Source organism: Bubalus kerabau, chromosome 14, assembly GCF_029407905.1.
Source record: "Bubalus kerabau isolate K-KA32 ecotype Philippines breed swamp buffalo chromosome 14, PCC_UOA_SB_1v2, whole genome shotgun sequence".
NCBI classification, from domain to species: domain Eukaryota; kingdom Metazoa; phylum Chordata; class Mammalia; order Artiodactyla; family Bovidae; genus Bubalus; species Bubalus kerabau.
Window position 1 is genome coordinate 45,015,467 of NC_073637.1, and position 13,601 is coordinate 45,029,067.

General features: G+C 36.7%; 1 protein-coding gene and 1 non-coding gene across 2 annotated transcripts in view; both read left to right on the forward strand.

Moving 5' to 3' along the window:
- STMN2 (stathmin 2) overlaps positions 1-13,601 on the forward strand; it is a 57,459-nt gene that overhangs the window by 9,391 nt on the left and 34,467 nt on the right. The gene's annotated exons all lie outside the window — the stretch shown is intronic.
- Positions 5,150-5,221, forward strand: TRNAY-GUA (transfer RNA tyrosine (anticodon GUA)). The gene has a single exon. It is a non-coding gene; the product is annotated as a tRNA-Tyr (tRNA).

The window sequence follows — 13,601 nt, forward strand, 5'->3', positions numbered from 1 at the left end:
CAGGATTGGGCAAAATAGGTGAGAAACATTAAGTATAAGTTTTCAGTTATAAAAAATAAGCCACAAGGATATAATGTACAGCATAGGTGATATAGTCAATAATATTGTAATAACTTTGTTATACATGATGACAGATGGTAACTAAACTTACTGTGGGAATCATTTTATAATGTGTAAAAATATTGAATCAAAAGGTTGTTCACCTGACATTAATATTAAAGTCAATTATACTTCAATAAAAAGATGTAGATATCTAATATACATTGTATATCTTAATATTATATGATTAGGTAGAATTAGATTAGATATGATATCTATGATATATATCATATATATTACACCTGTATTAGATATGTTATGATAATATATAAGTAAGCTAATAAAGCTTAGCACTTTCTCCTGTCCAGTAATGATATATGCACAAGTGAAGAAAGGCAGGCATTGAGTGGGTTTGCCTTCAGTCTAAAGTTATTAATGGTTAATGGCATTAATTAAAATAGATTCAAGCACCCATTCCATTCTGAAGCCTATGCAAGGTGTTGTGAAAATATAAATAATCATGGTCCTCACCCTTGGAGAATTTAGTTTTTTGTGGAAAACAGGACCCTGAATATACAAAAAAATAATAATCAGTAATAATAGCTTATAACTATAAATAGAAGTGTCCGCAATTTTAACAATTTTGCTATACTACCCTGCAACATTATTACAATACAGTACATGATACCCTAAGACCATCGATTAGGAAGCACAGAGATCCACCCAAAGACTGTTAAGGCACCTCTGGCAGATCGGAAGTGGATATGGGGTTAGATGGACATAGTTTTAAGTCTTGCCCCATCTATTCACTATCTGATAATCCTTGAGTGAATTATCATCTCTATACTGCCATTTTCTCAATTATATCTCACAATATATCTCAAGGAAAAATAATACCACCTAAATTACATGGTTGTTGACAGAAAAAGGCAAATACTATACGATATCACTTACATGTGGAATCTAAAAAAAGTACAAATGATATTATTTTTGCATACATGCAAAACAGAAACAAACTCACAGACATAGAAGGCAAGTTCACGATTACCAAAGGAGAAAGGGGAGAGCGGAGGGACAAATTAGGGGTATGGGATGAACAAATACAGACTACTATATATAAAACAGGTAAGGATATACTGTATAGCACAAGGAATTACAGCCATTATCTTATAACCTGTAATGGAGTATAATATGAAAAAATACTAAATCCCTATACTGTACACCTGAAACTATTGCAGTGTTGGAAATCAACTATACTTTGATTTTTTAGAAAATCACATGGTTGTTGAGAGGATTAAGTAAACAATTCAATATTAAGCATTTCATAATCCAAATCCATCACGGGCTCCCCTGGTGGCTCAGACAGTAGAGAATCTGCCTGCAATGCGAGAGACCTGGGTTTGATCCCCTAGAGAAGAGAACAGCTACCCACTCCAGTATTCTTGCCTGGAGAATTCCATGGACAGAGGAGCCTGGCACGCTACAGTCCATGGGGTTGCAAAGAATCAGACACGACTAAGCGACTTTCACTTCACAATCCAAATAGTAATCACCTTCCCTGACACCTTCAATGGATGATGAAAGCAGTAAACAAAAATATTAACTTAAATGACTAAATTATTTTACTTTGTAAATTTTACATGTAATAACAAATCTACTAGAATTACTTGGAATTTAGGAAATGATCATTACCCAATAATTCTTTGTGGTGGGGGAGAACTGATAACAATATTTAAGAAACAGCTGCCAATATCATATATCTCTAAGATAAATCCATTCCAGGAAATGCCAGAATAAAAAGTATTGGGTTGGCCAAAAAGTTCATTCAGGTTTTTCCATAAGATGTTAGAGAAAACCTGAGCAAACTTTTTGGCCAATCCAATCCATTTCTTCTGAACTTATTTCTCATCTCATGTTTCCCTGTTGTATTTCATATCTCCTCCTCCCTCAAATATATATATATATAGCATCAATAAAACTAACCCTCTTGCCTACCTAGTAAGGCTCATCATCATAAAATATCATATTTAATAGAAATAAAAACTGATTCCAGAAGCATTAAAATCTAAAAGTCTTCACTGAATTTTCTTGGAGAGCAGTCTCTTGTTCTTAAAAAGGTTATTAACCTATCAGTTTGGGGGGAAATTATATCACATTCCACACTCAGACACACACACAGAGTCTCTTGTTCTTAAAATCTTATTAGCCCATCAGTTTTATCCAAATCTGACATCACTTGACTATTTCATAATCTCTCTTTCCTGTTTCTTCAATTTCCTCCCAACCTAGAACTCTTCCTGCTCTCCTCCATTTTCAACACCCATCCTTCAGCTAGATCTTTTCTTTCAGGAATAACTTCAGATATTTCTTACCTGGACCATTTTAGCCTTCCTACTCGCCACCTGTTAGTAAATAAGCACAACAGAAATAACTAGAGCCAAGCAGTAAAAACAGAATGCTCCTTAGATAACTCTGGTGGGGAAATGGATACAGAAATGTACAGCTTAGTACTGTTCTCCAAGTCATTCGTAAAAATAATACCTTTTCAATCAGTAGTGTTCCAAGTACTGATCAGTAAAACACTGTAAAATATTAGTGGAATGTTATTATTTAAATAATTACAATAAATAAGTAAGATTAGCATTCATCTGACATCTGATGTTACAGAGACTTAACGGAGCATAATTTACTAATGACCTAAAGGGGATTATCACTATTTTGTTTTGCCTCCAATCCATCAATTCATATAAATATATGGTACATAAGCCTGGAATTATATTTATGACATAATTGCAGGCATATTAATAGAAATATGTTTACATTTACAAGTGTAGTGTAGTCCTTTTACAAATTAGATACTGTTGATGACTACCATCTACATATAAAGATGCTCCCTATTGTTCACATTTATAGGCCATAAAATGCAGATGATAAAATATACTTTCTCCTTTCTCATAAACAGGAAATAATGACAAAGGAGGAGCTTTATATGAAAGCATCAATACAGTTTAAACACTCATGAGGTCATAATATATTACACTGAGTAGAAAAGTTCAGCTGTAAAGAAAATGTAGACATTCTCTCACCTTAAAAAGTCAAACAAGGTTCCAAATGCCTAACCAAAACACGAAAGTACAGAAAAAAGACCTACATCTCTTCCATTAACAAAACACTTGGTTTTAAAAAGAGCTTAGTAGTAGAACATATAAAAGAAAATGCAATTCAGTATCTAGGATGAACGTTTTTTATACGTTCAGCATTAACATTGAAGAAATATTGAATTAAGCGGCTTTGAAAGAATTGAATTCCATCTGCTGAAATTTTTCTTAAAATGAATTTTTTAAGCATACACAGTAGCAGTCTGTATTGGTTTTGAGTTTCAGGAAGCTATATTCCAACATATGCAAGAGAAGAGTCACAGAAAAATGTAACTTGGGAGAGAAGAATGAATTTTATGACCTGCTTCCAGAGCTGAAAAGAATAAACGCATACCCACTTTTGCTGCTGTGTGTGTGTTGGGGTTTCCCTGGTGGCTCAGGTGGTAAAGAATCTGCCTGCAATTCAAGAGGCGTGGATTCAATCCCTGGTTCATGTAGATCCCCTGAAGAAGGAAACGGCAGCACATTCCAGTATTCTTACCTGGAGAGTTCATGGACAGATGAGCCTGGCAGGCTACAATCCATAGGGTTGCAAAGAGTTGGACGTGACTGAGTGACTAACGCACACACACACTTCATTGTCAGTAAAAGAACTGCAGAAAAATATATAAATTGGGAGACAGCAATGAATTTTATGACTTGCTTACATAGCTGAAAATAAATGCCTACCCACTTTTGCTGCTACTGACAACAAATAGCCAACATTTTATCACTTTTGATAAATTTTAGAAGTGAATACATGGAGTGAGGACCAGTCAGCGAAGTCAAATAAGGTTTCTCAGAACTGCTTCTGAAAAAGAGTTCGGTCTCCTAGAAACAAAGAGTAAGCAGGCTTTGCAAATCAACTTCAAATCTAGCTCTCCTTGATCTTTCTTCCTGTGAACTCTACAGGTTTACCATCTAACAATGCACTGGGCAGTTAGCCACATACTGAGTTGTGGCACCTTTTTGTGGTCATCATATTCCCTGTCATTTATTGTTCCCCTACTATGCATGAACCAGTGACATGTATACCCCTCTGCCCTTTTTCCTATTTCATTGTTATGTCAACTCTTAAACAGGTTTCATTATCCCCCCTTGATAAGGAAGGAAGGAAGAAGCCACAGGAAGTTCTGTAACTTTGTCGAAGTCACACACATTGTTCAGGGCAGAGGCGGGTTTCAGGTCTCAAGCTCTCTCTATTCGCTCCAACTGCCTTGCCAAGAATGGTTGTTGACTTTTGTGTGTTGCTACAGACATTATTTGTCTTATATGCAACTATACCAAGGGTTTCTTTTAGGCCAGAACCACATTTCATGTACCTCATCTCCCCTCATGGCTGGCAGTAATAATACTGTTGGCTAATGTGCATTGAGTGTTTAGTATGCTGAGTGTAGTGAAACTGTGCCAAATACCTTAAGATTATTCCCATCCCCATTTCACAGGTGAGCAAGGGAGGGAGGGCAAGTCACCCACAGCTAGTAGGTGCTCGGGCTAGGATTTGAAATAAATCAGTCTGACCCCAGAACCTGCAAGGGCAACAGTGCCTACAGCCTCCCTTGGATACAGCAGGGGCTCCATTTGTGTTCAGTAATTTGATGAGATAAGGATGAAGCGAAGTCTCAGAATTACAAGAAGAAAAATGCCACAGCATTTCACTATAGCCACACTCTGCAGGACTTCAAAAGTCAAAAAACAAAGAACAAGTTAGAGGGGATTAATCTTTATAACAATATCTTATACTAGTTAGCACTTCAGTTTCGCAAAACATCATTTAATTCGGTCTCTACAATGATATTGTATCCTACCCCCATTTTTTGGATTAACTCATATTTAGAAGGTTTAATAAATTTGTTAAAGTCCTAAACTAGAGCGTAAGATCCTAAACTAGAGCGTAAGTCTTGAGTTCTTATTCATATTTTTTCTATTATGCCAAGGTAATATTTACTCACCTTTAGTCAGTATCATGGGCTTCCCTGGTGGCTCAGCTGGTAAAGAGTCTGCCTGTAATGCAGGAGGCCCAGGTTCAATCCCTGGGTTGGGAAGATTCCCTGGAGAAGGAAATGGCAACCCACTCCAGTATTCTTGCCTGGAAAATCCCATGGAGTGGATCCTGGCAATCAGTTCTCCAGGCCAGAATACTGGAGTGGGTTGCCATTCTCTTCTCCAGAGGATCTTCCCAACCCGGGGATCAAACCAGGGTGTCCTGCATTGCAGGCAGATTCTTTACCAGCTGAGCTACCAGGGAAGCCCAGAAAAGCAACAGAACCTATAAATGAATGCAGAGGAAACATTTACCTGCCTCTTTTTTTCTCCTTACATAGAGGGACGTGATTACCAGCTGTGAAGTTGACCTTATGAAAGACAGGGTGAGAGGATTGCTTAAATTTTGCCTGGAAACTGAGCAGTTATTGTGTTACTAACTAGCACCATTTGAAACTATCGCCATAGTTCCAGCTATGGGATAAGAGCTAAGTGACAGAAGCAGGCCACTGCAAAGCACAGAAATTCCTGTCTGTAGCATAAAAGGAAGTTAATAAATTTACTGGAGAGAATCAGTGAGCTCAGTCTAGGTCCAACATTTGGGCTCTTAACCACTCCCACTCTTCACCTATCCTCTGTGGGGAAGCCAGCTGGCCACAGAGAGATGGGGGGTGGGGGGTGGGGACAGGGGAACAGTGGGGTGGAGGGCTGGTGTCATTTGCAGCTGGTGACACCTCCTCCCTGCTCAGCCACCAAAAGATTAGCAGTTATAGAACACTAACTGCCACATCCCTGGAGAAGGAAATGGCAACCTACTCCAGTATTCTTGCCTGGAAAGTCCCACAGACAGAGGAGCCTGGCAGGCTACAGTCCATAGAGTCATAAAGAGTCGGACACAACTGAGCAACTGAGCGCAACTGCCTCACACAACTCTATATGCACACATCAAATGAGACACATTCTCTCACCCTCAGAACCTTAAATATGGTTGGGAAGAAATGATTAACAGCAAACACAACAGTAGAGGAATAAGGCCTAAGCTTTGTGAAACAAGCTAGGAATATGACTGTGGCTTTGAAAGGAGAAGAGACTCAAAGCCCCTTGCAATGGAAACCATCAAGTTTCAGTCCCTTCTGTGTTTTGGAAGTCACAACCATTAGAGACATTTTTGAATTTTCACCTTAACCTAGTCAGATCCTCTGTCCTGCTCTATATATTATTACTTGAACACTTCTTTGAACTTGTGAATAATATCCCAAACCACAAGCACACCTTTTTATGAATGTGTTTAGGCTGAACAAATGTAGGCAAAACAGAACATAAAGGAAAACCCATATTGCGCCTATAAGTATTATGTATTACCAAGCTGTGATTTTAAAATAATATAAGCAATTTATTATGCCAAATTCTAATTAATATTTATCTATACAGGTCAAATACTTGATACCATTTTGCCTTCAGGTTTTTAATTAGGAATGTTTATGAGCAAGTCAAAGGCCACTTGCTACATAAAATAAGATGCATGTTAGTCTGATCTCACTCAACCAGTTATAATGATATGTAATCTTTCTCATATCTTAGGAATGAGTATTAAGAACTCAAAAAGAACTCCAGATGGCATCCAAAACCTTACACTTTATGCATCACCTAGTCTGCCTAATTGTGAAAATAGATACATATTTAAAGCCAAAAATAGATCCTCCATGTAGTATGGGGTAAAGTTGTTTGCTCGAATACTTAGACAATTTGAAATTCAAACCATGAGTAGCTTTATTAATCACATTATATATAACATTTTGTGTCTATCATGTAAATATTTATTATGAAATACAAAGTTTTGGTAAGAGGAAAATTTACAAAGCAAAAATATGAAGAGAAAGTTTTCCTTTTCTTTAAAAATGTAATGGCTTAATTTGTTTAAAAGAAGGTAGATAAAGGAAACCCTTAGTGCAGAAAACACAAAAGAATGAATCAGCACATAATGAGAAAGCTAATCCATTTAAAGACAAAATTGCTAAATTTGTAGAATCATAAAATTCCAGAGCTTGGGAATACCAACTATCAATGAGAAGGAAAAAAAAAAGTCCAGAGACATTAAATAGCTTGTCCAAAGTCTTAACATAAAAACCTTTTCTGAGATGCCTTCAAAATTCTGCTTTTCCTTCCAGTTCTGAGATGCTATGGCTAGTGATTCCAATTGCATTAAACAAAATGCAGACCTAATAATATTTATGTTGATAATCTTAGAGTAAGTTTTTGAGAAATAGTGCTCACCAATTCAAGTCAACCAGATTTCGTAGAAGCAGAAAAACAGTGCATAACCAGAGCATCATAATGTTTTGTTACATTATTTCCTCAGTAATAATATATTTTCTCAAAGTATGAACAAACTCTCCTGATCACTCAGTTATTTTTATTTGTATCTTAAAGGTTAAATGTATTGTGAAATCCACCCTTAAGAGAACATACAGTTACTTTTTAGATATTTCTGGACTTTTTGTGACATATATTGCTTATTTCAAATAAATCAAAACCCAAATTTCAGTATCTTTAGCCTTTCTGTAGCCATTTGCTTTATTACAAAAAAAAAGGCAAAAGGATATTTTGTCACACAAAGAACAATAACTTAACAAAACTACATTTATCTTAGTACAAGCATATAAAACTTTTGTGCCACTGAAAGTGACAATTTCTTCGAAGAACTTTTATTTCCAGAAGAAACAAAAAGATGTGAAAGAAAATTCGGAAAACTTCTCTTGGACCAAGTTGCCTTTTCTATTTTAATCTTGTTTGTAACAGTCATGACCCAAAATTGACTGGGGAATTCAGAACCTTCTGACATTTTACTTACTTGCTTTTTATATTGCTTTTCATCCCTTGCAGAAAATTATACTCACGTAAGTTCAAATATATGATGGGAAGAATCCTATTTCAGAAAACGAGTCTTTACATGATAAAGCTTGAGAAAGTAGCATTTGATTTTCAAAACAGAAAGCAATTTCCATGGCATATTTAGGTTAACCTCGAAATTCCTTCCACACTGTTTAGCTGCCTCGAAAATGGATGCTGAAGGTAATCACCCAGTGCAAGCTGTACCAGACTTCACATTCATTTCAAATGCTCTGGTACTTTCATCCATTCCCAGAGATATTCAAGAAGAGTATCACTCAATTAGTGTTTTTTAATATTGGTAAGAATTCTAAATTTTGATAATGTCTATTTTCTGTTTTTCTTTAAATATATATTTGTTCGTTCTATTCTCTATGACACAAAATGACTGCAGGACATATTACTTAAGTGTGACTAACAAGGTCACAAGATTTGTTTTCATTCAGGGGGAGAAATTTACCTGACTGCTCAGTTTTTGTTCCCTACTCCAGTTACCTAGGCATTTAATACACAGTTTTTGAATGGATGACTAGATTAGAACTCTGAGCAACACGCTTTGAAAATCCAGCTTTAGAGCACCAGTGAGTAAATGTTACAGTCAGACTCTAGCATTCTTCTCAGGTTTTGAGGAACAAACAATATACCAGCTCCTATATGAGGCTTTTGTGGCCTTTTCCTGAAATATTGTCTATTAATCATTTATATACCATTCATTTCCTAAGAAAAACTTCAGAAAGACTGCTATAAATACAGCATGTATACTACCCAGATAGGAATTCTAGTCAATGGAAACTTATTAAGTATTATTTAACAATACCAGTAAGTTAAATGCTTCTTTTATTCTCAGTTGCAGCTAGTAACTATTACAAGTAGTAAGTGTTTTTTAAGACCCATTCAGAACTAAAACAACAATATGGAACTCTTCAAATGCATAGAAACATTCCACCATTCCAAGGCAGTAGAGGTTTGTGTGAAAACTTCAAGAACTGTGCTTTCAACTTCTAGCAAATTTTCAGATTGGTAGAGGAATTAAATCAGGATATAACTAACAGGGGACTTCCCAGGTGGCTCATGGCAATCCATTCCAGTATTCTTGCCTGGAGAATCCCATGGAAAGGGGAGCCTAGCGGTCTATAGTCCATAGGGTCACAAAGAGTCAGACATGACTAAAGCGACCAAGCGCACACGCACACAAACACACACACACACACACACACACACACACACACACAACTAATAGAAATTGTCCCACAAATTATTGCAGAAGCCCTGCTTAGTCAGATTGTTTTCTTCTTAATGTTCTGTATAAATTAGCATATTCCATTATCTGAAGATAGGCAACCCCATCTTGTAAAGACAGAGAGGACTCCCTTTGAATTCCTTGTATCTTCAGCATCTAAACCATTGATCAATTCAAGGAAAAAGTCAACTGGCCCATTAAGTGAGATAAAGTTATGTGAATCTTATAGATTTTTTTGTTTCTCACTTGTCATAAAAGTCTTGCATTTTTTATTTCTGAAAGTTCTTGCTTGCACTGAGAATATAATAGGAAATTCACCATATATGCAGTTTTATACTTCCTTTTGCAATCTTTGGAAGGAATGATGCTAAAGCTGAAACTCCAGTACTTTGGCCACCTCATGCGAAGAGTTGATTCATTGGAAAAGACTGATGCTGGGAGGGATTGGGGGCAGGAGGAGAAGGGGACGACAGAGGATGAGATGGCTGGATGGCATCACTGACTCGATGGACATGAGTCTGAGTGAACTCCGGGAGTTGGTGATGGACAGGGAGCCCTGGTGTGCTGCAATTCATGGGGTCGCAAATAGTCGGACACGACTGAGCAACTGATCTGATCTTGCAATTCAGAAACATGAATCACAGTCAGACTGAATTCTAAAATCCATGGGAAGGGGAACCCAGGGCTTATTTTCTAGAGAAAGGCTACATATTACAAGAAAAAGAATAAAGAAACCAATATCCTCCTCATTGATGACCACAACATTTTTGATTCTAGAATTTATACCATAGTCAGTCTGCATAGGAAGTATGAGTTTTGCTGAATTAAGAATGGGTACAAAGTATCTTTCTACTCTCAGTCAAAAGTTAAAAAGTAATAGGACAAGATTTAAATCAGTTGGGTGTCACATTTAGCCATTTTGGAGACACAATTCAAAAAACATCATGGCAGCCCCTGAAGGGCCCTTTCCTGGTGTCTCAAATGGTACAAAATCTGCCTGTGATGCAGGAGACCCAGGTTTGATCCCTGGGTCAGGAAGATCCCCCACGAAGGGGAATGGCAACCCACTCCAATATTCTTGCCTGGATAATTCCATGGACAGTGGAGCCTGGTGGGTTACAGTCCATGGGGTTGCAAACAGTCAGACACAGCTGAGCAACTAACACTTTCCACTTCAGGAGACCACAGGGAAGAAGAGAAAAAAAAGGAGAAAAAAAGCCATTGCTCTATGAGAACTTCACTCAGCCAAATGAACAAACTCTCTGTTCTTCCACTCTGGTTTTCTCTCATTTTAGTCCCAACCAATTTAGCTATCATTCTAGGTTTGTGACTACTGCTGGAGACTTAAGAAAAATATACCCTTTGATACCTAGAATTAGGCTTGGTAATAAAATCTTGACTTGCAGACAAAATAAAGTGCTTCCATTACTCCTGTGTAAACCATAGTGTAGTTTGGTCTCCATGTAAGACTACAAGAATTTCTTTCATCACAGGGAAAGATAAAAGAACAACACCCTGCATGATTAAATTCTCATTAAACTCAAGGGATGTTTGACTTGGAAGTAAGAGTAAGGTGAAGTTCCAAGTTGATACAATTTACTGCTTTTATTACAGTTTTGACCACAGGGACTGATTCAGGTCACCCAGTTTCTTTTCCTTGTTACAACTGCTCGACCAATTATCAATGGAATTGAAATTTAAGAGTCTCATATGCTTCTGCAAAATCCAATGATGGGTTGTACAGCTTTGACCTTCTTAAATGTCCCTTGATTTGATTTGATACCTATTCCTACAGAAAAAATATGCTGCTTTGGCTGATCAAAATATTAACCTTTCAAAACCTCCGTGGCTGTTATAGCTTAGGAGATCATAATTCTTACGGGGAGATGTGCATGGAATAAATACCAGCTGAATCTATATTTATACTAAGCCAATTAGCATTACATCATCATGGCAGAAATATCTAGAACATTACCTCATATCAGAGATCTTCTAGGATGTTAAAATAGATCATGAAAAATCTGAGATTTCTTTTTCATGTAAATGTTAAGTTCTCAATTACGTATTCATCAAGCAAAGTTTTTTTAGGGCCCAGATAGAAGCCAATATAGTATGCAAATGTTTTAAATAAAGTCATTTTCATGCATTTCATCCTTCAAGAGGAAAATCAGTGATGGGGCTCTTGAAAGTATTTCTAAATGGGTTGATAGATTTGACTTTTAGAAAATAATCTGACCTGAGGCTCTAGGACCCCAAAACAATCAGACTACCAAACACAACACACACACACACACACACACACACATATACAATATGGTCAAAATCAAGTTAAAGTGAGCAGCAGGAGCTTAATTTATGACATGAATAAAGCATCAAAAAAAGAGCTTATAGGTAACTGATTCTCACCTATTTGAAGACTTAGAAAATAGGAGGGCTACAGAGGAAGACAGAGTTAAGAGATCGGTGGTAGAATGTGGGTTTGGTGTTTAATGATTGTGGGTATAAATCTTGAGTCTTTTTAGAACTGATTAGCCTAGGACCCTGTTTCTCCCCTTATATCATTGAAACCGTGTCACCAGCACCCAAAGGACTACCAAGAATATCCACAACTGTCACCCCCATTTGCCAGATTCTAAAGATGCCCCTACCTGAAAATGCTAGACTTTTTAAGAAAGAGGTGCTTTTAATTTACTGTTTATATGTAACAAATTGGAAAACTTCAAATGTTGTCAATGAAATCTCTTAGAAACCTGCAAATATACTTGCTGTGAAACCAGTGCTAGGGAACTATATCCTGCCTTCTGTATATCATCTACCTTGGCCCTTTACTTTCTGCCTAGAGACCTTTCAAAAGAAGAAATTTAGATTGACTCCAAGTTGTGTATTTTAGGACTTGAAAAAAAAAAAAACTTTGCTGGACTAAAATGATCACAGGGAAAACATGAGAAAGGAAAGGGAGAAAGAAAGGTGTTAACAGACCCTGAGCATCCTTCATCAGAGCCCCTGAAACACAAGTCCATAGTCAGGTGATCAGTGCCTGAATGACTGTGTTCATACAGATGTTAAGAACACTGTTCTGTGATAACACAGACAAGCAGCCCATTCAGCGATTGTGAAGTATTTCCTCCCAAAATAGTATATACATTATATTTCCAGAGCATTCCATAACTGTCATTCATATATTAATAGGAAGTCTAATACATATCACTTTATTTTACACTCAGCATTAGCCAAAACTGAAGTCAAAATTTTTCTCAGAATGAGTAACCAAATGATATTTTTGTCCAAGTCAAATAACAAAGTGAGTATGAGAAGTCATATTGATGGCCACTCCCACACAAGCCAGGTGAAATACAAAACTGAACATTTTTTAAAAACTCATTTTTAATTATTTGGACCTTTCAAAAACAATGCGGTATATTGCCATGAATAATATACATTATTTTCTTGTTGAAACACAATATATATAAAATTAAGATGTGTTTGAAAGTTTAGGCAAAGGGTTGGAGTCTGATATATATTTAGAAGAATGGGAAAAACAATTTTATACATATATAATATATATGTTATATGTTTCCAACCCAGGGACTGAACCCAGATCTCCTGCACTGCAGGCAGATTCTTTACCACCTGCTTCCCTGGTGGCTCAGACAGTAAAGAATCTCCCTGCAATGCGTGAGACCCAGGTTCGATCCCTGGGTCAGGAAGATCCCCTGGAGAAAGAAATGGCAACCCATTCCAGTATTCTTGCCTGGGAAATCCCATGGACAGAAGAGTCAGCAGGCTACAGTCCATGGGGTCAGAAAGAATCAGACATGACTGAAGCGACTTAGCATACACATTGCTATTATTCAGAGTTCATTGTAGCCACTTGGAAAAAATGGAAAAACTATGTGTTCATACACCATTAGGTTAAGTGGATATTGCTATAAAATCATTATACATCATGTGGGTTGAATTTTAAATGAATTTACTAGAGAAATACACTTACTTGAAAACATTAATAGTTAATAGCAAATGCAGCCAACAATGAAAACTATTATATGGAATTACCTACCTCCGCCCACATCCTTACAAGCATGCACATTCTGTTTGGTGTTGAGTGTAGTGAAAAGATTAATATATGCTGACTTCCAAAAACCAATGAAGGAAATGATTGTCAATTCAAAGGGTGAAATTTCAATAGTGAAATCTTAATAACATGTTTCTAATAGCCTTTGCCCTTGCTTGGGATTTGTTTTATTGGTAATAAAAAGTTTATCCAAATTATATATATTTCAGTACTTCAACCCATGGTCTGTTTTCTGCAAAGC